Here is an 8,824-nt window from a genome sequence, read left to right on the forward strand (position 1 = left end):
ACAAGATGATGCTTACACTGCTCTTGATGTACAAGATAACACAGATGTTCCTAATATCTTTGAGAACCATCACGTCAATGACGCAGGCAAAAAGATTGCCTGTCATGCTGTGGACATACAAGAGTTGATAAAGAAGAAGCCAACGTTCGAGGACGTTGAGGACGAAGAAGAAGATGACACCATGGGGAATTACGATTCAGACTGATACACATGGCGAAGATGTTGACGCTGCTGCTGCGGATGATGATTATATTGCTTTTGTCGTATTTTCCTGCCAGAAGATGTTGTTTTATCTACTATGTGAAATTGTGTTTGCTATGACAACTGAAACCTGATGAACATGTTGTTTAGTATTTTGCTGTGAGAACATCACTTGTTATGTATGCTGATTTGTGTTTGGTGATTGTATGACAACTAAAACATGATGACATTGTTGTGTAGTTGTACTCATATTTGGCTGTGAAACTTGAATTTGATGACATAGTTTGATGTTGGACTGCAATTTGCTCGACGTCTTTGAATGAGAACGAAGCTGACCCGATAGAGCCTCTGCTATTTATTTATTTATATGAGCAAAAGGGGATACCCCCTGATTTCCGTTAATAGAAATCATTAGATGTTTACAACACTGCGCCCAGCCTGCTACACGGGTTTCATTCATTACTAGTTTCAGCAAAGTGCTCATGTCGTAGCCACTGAATACATCACGAGTGCTACATACACTGCAAATAAAGAGAAAATCATCCTACAGAGCACATCGATTTTGCCCATTATCTTCACAAGCTCTTTCATCTCCTTATTGCTGTCAAGGCCGTTCAGCAGCTGTTGCTTGGCCATGATCAGAGGAACTGCATCTTTAACCTTCTGCTCTGCATCTTTCTCTTCTGCTGTTCCTTCAATTACTTGTCCAACACCCCAACCTGTTGGTATTGGGATTCTTCGGCTAACCAAATAATCAGCGTAGTTGCATTCCCCCACATCAACAACTTCCCAGAAATACATATCACACGAATCTTCCCCTTTCTGCACGACTCAAATTGGAAGATCATCAACCAAACTATTAAAAAATCAGCAACTGAAAGCAGCAGAACAACACTTAAACCAGAAATACATATTTGTAGAAGACTCGGCCAGGGTTGCGGATTGTGGTTGAGACGTGACGGATGACTGCGTGATTTGCAGCAGTGGCACCACACCAACGACAGTGGGTTGCGATGAGCAATCGGTTGTGGTGCGCGTGCCGGCGGGGGTGTGATGAGACCCACAGGCGATGGTACGGGTGGCAACTTGGCGCATATCTGGTTGTTGCCTGCTGAAGAGCAGGTGGACGGGCAGCTAGCAGACATGGTTGCTGCGGCCAGAGCTTCTGATGCTAGGCAGAGTAAGTAGAGAAGAGGAGAAGCGAACATTGGATATGTCAGTTTCATTACTTGCAGAGTAGCATAGCACCATATATAGAATATAGTCATAGTCTAGGTTTGGATTCGAACCAGCTACAGGAGCACGTCTTTCTTTTTTCTAAAACTCGGCAATGTCTCTTTACTGGTACACTAGCTTGTTCTATACGCCTTCCCAAGTCTTTGATTTTCTTTCCCTTTTTTGCAAGGAAGGAAGGAGGACAAAATTGAGAGTTCCACGGACTCGAAGCCAAGACCTCTTGGTTGAAAACCAAGGGTGCTAGTCACTTATGTGGCGAACGTTCCCTGTGAGGAGGATGGCAGATGTACGCATTTTCCTCGCAGTTTTCGTCCTATATATAAAAAAGTATGCTACTTGGTGTCCGTTTAGTCAAAAAACGATTGTGCCAACCTTGACCGTTGGATTGACATTCAACGTCTCTCGCGTTTCTTTAGTCTCTTCTCCTCGAGCCGCCAAAGCCAAACCAGCGCCGGCGGGACCGCCTGCTCCCGCCTCCCATGGCTGGCTGTGATCTTCCTCGGCTCCTGTTCGTTCCCGTCCAAGGCCTCACCATCATCCTCCGCCTTGGTTCGCTTGCCGCGGCGCCGCCCTCTGGTGTTGTGAACATGGTCAACAACCGAGAGGAATAAGGAGATGAATGTACATGGTGAGGATGACAGTAGGGACCTAGCAGCGCGCGCAGTAATTTTGTTTTTTCGGGTCGGAGAAGGGTATCAACTGGGTTGTGCGGGACCCGTGGCCCATCTAGCCCAGGCTTTTATTTCTTATGTTTAGCACATGACCAGCCCAGTTTATTTTTTTCCTTTCTGAAAAATGGCTAGCCAGCTATTTTGTTTTTTGCAGAATAACCAACATAGGCCTACTTGCTTTTCTACGCCCTGCTAGGCTGGTAATCTTTCAAGACGAGGAGGGATGCATTTTGCCCAGAAAATGGGCTATAAGTAATAAGAAATGGGTTATAAGTAATAAGAAATGGGCTATAAGTAATAATAAATGGGCTTTAAAATGAAAAAAATACAGGAAACAGGCAATTAGTTCCAAAATACTGTTTTCTTTCGGATTTTGATATTTTAAATTTCATTGTTTTTGTGCGGGTAAAATTTCATTGAATTTAAATTAAGGTATATTTAGATTTAAAATTAATTTGAATCTGGCTAGAAATTTCGGGTTGTATGCTGTTTCGGACAGATTTGGAGGCTGACTTGTGGGTCTACTAGGTTGACATGTACTTTGGCTTTGTCAACTTAGTCCACAAATGATTCTAGCAGCAGTGACCGTTGGATGTTAATCCAACGGCCGTGCTGCTTCTTCAATATCTGATCTTCTTGCTCCAGCCGCCCAAACTAGCTCCGGTGGGACTGCCTGCTCCTGCCTCCCGTGGCCTGGTGTGCTGCCGCACATGCCGCACCGCCCCACCCTACTTCATTGCTGGCCAGGTCATTCCTCTACTCACCCACACCTCCTGTTATTTTTCGGCGACGGCAGCCGGACCAGTAAACCCTCGTACTTCCCACCGCGTGGGCAACCATTGCCGAGTCTTCCCCGGCTCCGTGTTGTTCCCTTCCTAGGCCTCGCCGTCGTCCACCGCCATGGTGCTCTCGGCGCGGCCTGGTCAACATGGTCAACGAACGACATCCATCGGCCATGGACTGTACGCGTAAAATAATGATTCCTCCACCTCACAGCTGGGACCCACCTGAAGGGCCTCTGTATTTCGTGAAAAAAACGTTCCCCCCGCTGACATGTCGGATCCACTAGCTATATCTTCGCACGCAAGGAAGTGCCTCCTTATTACGCACAAAAAAAATGAATACCCCCTGCTAGCTGGGACCCACCATAGTGGGAGGATGACTTGTGAGACAACTAAGCTGACAGGGATGGAGGGCTTTGTCAACTTAGTCAATATGAACGATTCTAGCTCCAGTGACCGTACGATGTCCATCCAATGGCCGTAGTGCTTCTTCAACCTCTGGTCTTCTTGCTCCAGCCGCCCAAAGCAGCGCCGGTCATACCGCATGCTCCTGCCTCCCGTAGCCGGCTGTGCTGCCGCGGAGGCCTCACCGCCCCCTACTATTCCCACCACTGGCCAGGCCCTACGGCGACGGCAGCCTCACACCGCAGCCGAACCAGCGACCCCTCGTACTCCTCTCCGCGCGGGCTTCCACTGTCACGTCTTCCCCGGCTCCGCGTTGTCCCCTGACTAGGCCTCGCCGTCGTCCACCATCGTGGTGCTCTCGGCACGGCCTGGTCAATGTGGTCAAGGAACGACTTCCATTGGACGTGGACTGTACGTGGAGAGGCTGACACCTGGGTCCACGGCCGCAGCAAGGAAGTTCCTCCTTATTACGCGGAAAATAATGATTCCTCCACCTGACAGTTGGGTCCCACCGGACGGGCCACTGTATTTCACGGAAAAAAACGTTTCCCCCTGACTGCTGGGACCCACCAGCTTCATCTTCGCACGCAAGGAAGTGCGTCCGGGCAAAAAAATGATTCGCCCCCTGACTGCTGGGACCCACCAGCTACACCTTCGCACGCAAGGAAGTGCGTCCGGTAAAAAAACGATCCGCCCCCCTGACTGCTGGGACCCACCGGCTACATCTTCGCACACAAGGAAGTGCGTCCGGGCAAAAAAACGATTCGCCCCCCTAACTGCTGGGACCCACCACCTACATCTTCGTACGCAAGGAAGTGCTTGACAGTCGGGACCCACCTGGTCGAAGCGTACGTAGCGTTGTCATTCTGGTCGCTAACGCATATGTACATATATACTGGTGGATGTAGAGGCGCGCACGTGTCATAGTAGAGGCGCGCACGTAGCATGTACACATACGTACAGTGGCCAGGGTGCAAGAAAGAAAATACGGCCACGTATGTGTACATACGGGCGGGATCTCGAACGCCTACTCGCGCATACATACGGCAAGGGCTCGTGTACATGGTTGGGTCGGAACGGAGAAATAGCGTCGTCGTCGTGTTCATGGGGAGGCAACGGAACACGTCGTGTTCATGGGGAGGCAACGGAATGTGTCGTGTTCATCGGGAGGCAACGGAACGCGTGGGAGCCAACCGGCTAGGTCAGAACGGAATGCGTGGTCGTATTCATCGGGAGGGCTTGGACGGAACAGGCAATGTAAACGAGGCCTGGCATACCACAGAACGAAGGAAACAGCCTTGTGTTCGACCAGCCACGTTCGAAACGGGATCCTGTTCATCGGGAGGGATCTGGCGTACCGCAAAACGGAGGAAACGGACCTCCTACGGTCGAAACGGGGGTCCTGTTGATCGGGAGGGGTGTGGCGTACCGCAAAACGGACGAAATGGACCTCCTACGGTCGAAATGGGGGTCATGTTGATTGGGAGGGGTCTGGTGTACCGCAAAACGGATGAAACGGACCTCCTACGGTCGAAACGGGAGTCCTGTTCATCGGGAGGGGTGTGGCGTACCGCAAAACGGGACTCCACGGGATACTATTCATCTCCACCATCGACCTCCTCCAGCCTCCACGGGCTACCGTCGACCTCCTCCAGCCTCCACGGACTCCTGTTCATCCAGCCTCCACCGCGCGCTACTCCACCGGCTACTGTTCAACCACCCCTCCACGGGCACCCCTCCACCGTCTACTGTTCATCCAGCCCTCCACACCACGGGGGTCTTGTTCATCCACCCCTCCATGGGCACCCCTCCACCGTCTACTATCCATCCAGCCCTCCACACCACGGGTTCCTGTTCATCCACCCCTCCACCATCTACTATTCATCCTGCCCTCCAGACCACGGGGTCATGTTCATCCAGAGGCAACGCCACCGCTCACTGTTCATCCAACCCCCCCCCCTCATGTTGGAAATATGCCCTAGAGGCAATAATAAAAGGATTATTATTATATTTCCTTGTTCATCATAATTGTCTTTTATTCATGCTATAATTGTATTATCCGGGAATCGTAATACATGTGTGAATACATATACCACAATACGTCCCTAGAAAGCCTCTAGTTGACTAGCTCGTTGGTCAACGGATAGTCATGGTTTCCTGACTATGGACATTAGATGTCGTTGACAACGAGATCTTCATTAGGAGAATGATGTGATGGACAAGACCCAATCCTAAGCATAGCACAAGATCGTGTAGTTCGTTTTGCTAGAGCTTTTCCAATGTCTAGTATCTTTTCCTTAGACCATGAGATCGTGTAACTCATGGATACCGTAGGAGTGCTTTGGGTGTACCAAACGTCACAACGTAACTGGGTGACTATAAAGGTGCACTACAGGTATCTCCGAAAGTGTCTGTTGGGTTGACACGGATCGAGACTGGGATTTGTCACTCCGTATTACGGAGAGGTATCACTGGGCCCACTCGGTAGTGCATCATCATAATGAGCTCAAAGTGACCAAGTGTCTGGTCACGGGATCATGCATTACGGTACGAGTAAAGGGACTTGCCGGCAACGAGATAGAACGAGGTATTGGGATACCGACGATCGAATCTCGGGCAACTAACATACCGTCTGACAAAGGGAATAGTATACGGGGTTGTTTGAATCCTCGACATCATGGTTCGTCTGATGAGATCATTGAGGAGTATGTGGGAGCCAACATGGGTATCCAGATCCCGCTGTTGGTTATTGACCGGAGAACCGTCTCGGTCATGTCTGCATGTCTCCCGAACCCGTAGGGTCTACACACTTAAGGTTCGGTGACGCTAGGGTTATTAGGAAGACTTGTATGTGATTACCGAATGTTGTTCGGAGTCCCGGATGAGATCCCGGACGTAACGAGGAGTTCCGGAATGGTCCGGAGGTAAAGATTTAAATGTGGGAAGTTGTCATACGGTCTTCGGAAAGTTTTGGGGGCATATTGGTATTGTACCGGGGCCACCGGAGGGGGTCCGGGGGTCCACCGGGAGGGGCCACCCCTCTCGGAGGGCCTCATGGGCCGTAGGGGGCAGGGAAACAGCCCCTGGAGGGCTGGGCGCCCCCCCCCCTTTGGCCCATGCGCCTAGGGTTGGGGGGGAACCCTAGTGGGGGCGCCCCCCTTGCTTGGGGGGCAAGCCCCCTCCCTTGGCCGCCCCCCCCCCCCTCTAGATCTCATCTAGAGGGGGTCGTTCCCCTTCCCCTATAAATAGAGGGGCGAGGGGAGGGCTGCATAAAACATCCAAGGCGCAGCCCCTCCCCTCCCCAACACCTCTCCTCCTTCGCTAAGTGCTTGGAGAAGCCCTGTCGGAGTACTGCCTCTCCACCATCACCAGGCCGTTGTGCTGCTGCTGTTGCCTTCTTCCTTCCCCCTTGCTGGATCAAGAAGGAGGAGACGTCATCCGCTCCGTACGTGTGTTGAACGCGGAGGTGCTGTCCGTTCGGCACTTGGTCATCGGTGATTTGGATCACGGCGAGTACGACTCCATCATCACCATTCTCTTGAACGCTTCCGCACGCGATCTACAAGTGGTATGTAGATGCAATCTCTCTCCTATCACTCGTTGCTTAGATGAACTCATAGTTGGATCTTGGTGAAACCGTAGGAAATTTTTTATTTTCTGCAACGTTCCCCAACAGTGGCATCATGAGCTAGGTCTATCCGTATTTCCCTATTGCATGAGTAGAACACAATTTTGTTGTGGGCGTAGATCTTGTCAACTTGCTTGCCGCTACTAGTCTTGTTTTGCTTCAGCGGTATTGTGGGATGAAGCGGCCCGGACCGACCTTACACGTACACTTACGTGAGACTGGTTCCACCGACTGACATGCACTAGTTGCATAAGGTGGCTAGCGGGTGTATGTCTCTCCCACTTCAGTTGTAGCGGATTCGACGAAAAGGGTCCTTATGAAGGGTAAATAGAAGCTGACAATATCACGTTGTGGTTATTCGTAGGTAAGAAAGACATTCTTCCTAGAACCCAATTGCAGCCACGTAAAAGATGCAACAACAATTAGAGGACGTCTAACTTGTTTTTGCAGCAATTGTCATGTGATGTGATATGGCCAGAAGTTGTGATGAATGATGAATGATATATTGTGATGTATGAGATCATGTTCTTGTAATAGGAATCACGACTTGCATGTCGATGAGTATGACAACCGGCAGGAGCCATAGGAGTTGTCTTTATTTTTGTATGACCTGCGTGTCATTGAAGAATGCCATGTAAATTAATTTACTTTATTGCTAAACGCGTTAGCCATAGAAGTAGAAGTAGTCCTTGGTGTGACAACTTCATGAAGACACGATGATAGAGATCATGATGATGGAGATCATGGTGTCATGCCGGTGACGAAGATGATCATGGAGCCCCGAAGATGGAGATCAAAAGGAGGTATATGATATTGGCCATATCATGTCACTATTATATAATTGCATGTGATATTTATTATGTTTATGCATCTTGTTTACTTAGAACGACGGTAGTAAATAAGATGATCCCTTATAATAATTTCAAGAAAGTGTTCCCCCTAACTGTGCGCCGTTGCTAAAGTTCGTCGTTTCGAAGCACCACGTGATGATCGGGTGTGATAGATCCTTACGTTCACATACAACGAGTGTAAGACAGTTTTACACATGCAAAACACTTAGGGTTAACTTGACGAGCCTAGCATGTACAAACATGGCCTCGGAACACAGAGACCGAAAGGTCGAACATGAGTCGTATGGAAGATACGATCAACATGGAGATGTTCACCGATGATGACTAGTCCATCTCACGTGATGAACGGACACGGCCTAGTCGACTCGGATCGTGTAACACTTAGATGACTAGAGGGATGTCAATCTGAGTGGGAGTTCATTAAATAATTTGATTAGATGAACTTAATTATCATGAACTTAGTCTAAAGTCTTTGCAAAATATGTCTTGTAGATCAAATGGCCAACGCTCATGTCAACATGAACTTCAACGCGTTCCTAGAGAAAACCAAGCTGAAAGATGATGGCAGCAACTATTCGGACTGGGTCCGGAACCTGAGGATCATCCTCATAGCAGCCCAGAAAGATTATGTCCTAGAAGCACTGCTAGGTGAAGCACCCATCCTAGAGAACCAAGACGTTATGAACGCTTGGCAGTCATGTGCTGATGATTACTCCCTCGTTCAGTGCGGCATGCTTTACAGCTTAGAACCGGGGCTCCAAAAGCGTTTTGAGTGACATGGAGCATATGAGATGTTCGAGGAGCTGAAAATGGTTTTTCAAGCTCATGCCCGGGTCGAGAGATATGAAATCTCCGACAAGTTCTATAGTTGTAAGATGGAGGAAAACAGTTCTGTCAATGAGCACATACTCAAAATGTCTGGGTTGCATAACCGCCTGTCCCAGCTGGAGATCAACCTCCCGGACGAGGCGGTCATTGACAGAATCCTTCAGTCGCTCCCACCGAGCTACAAGAGCTTTGTGTTGAACTACAATATGTAGGGGATGGTGA

This window comes from Triticum dicoccoides, chromosome 2B (genome assembly GCF_002162155.2).
Source record: "Triticum dicoccoides isolate Atlit2015 ecotype Zavitan chromosome 2B, WEW_v2.0, whole genome shotgun sequence".
Taxonomy (NCBI): Eukaryota; Viridiplantae; Streptophyta; class Magnoliopsida; order Poales; family Poaceae; genus Triticum; species Triticum dicoccoides.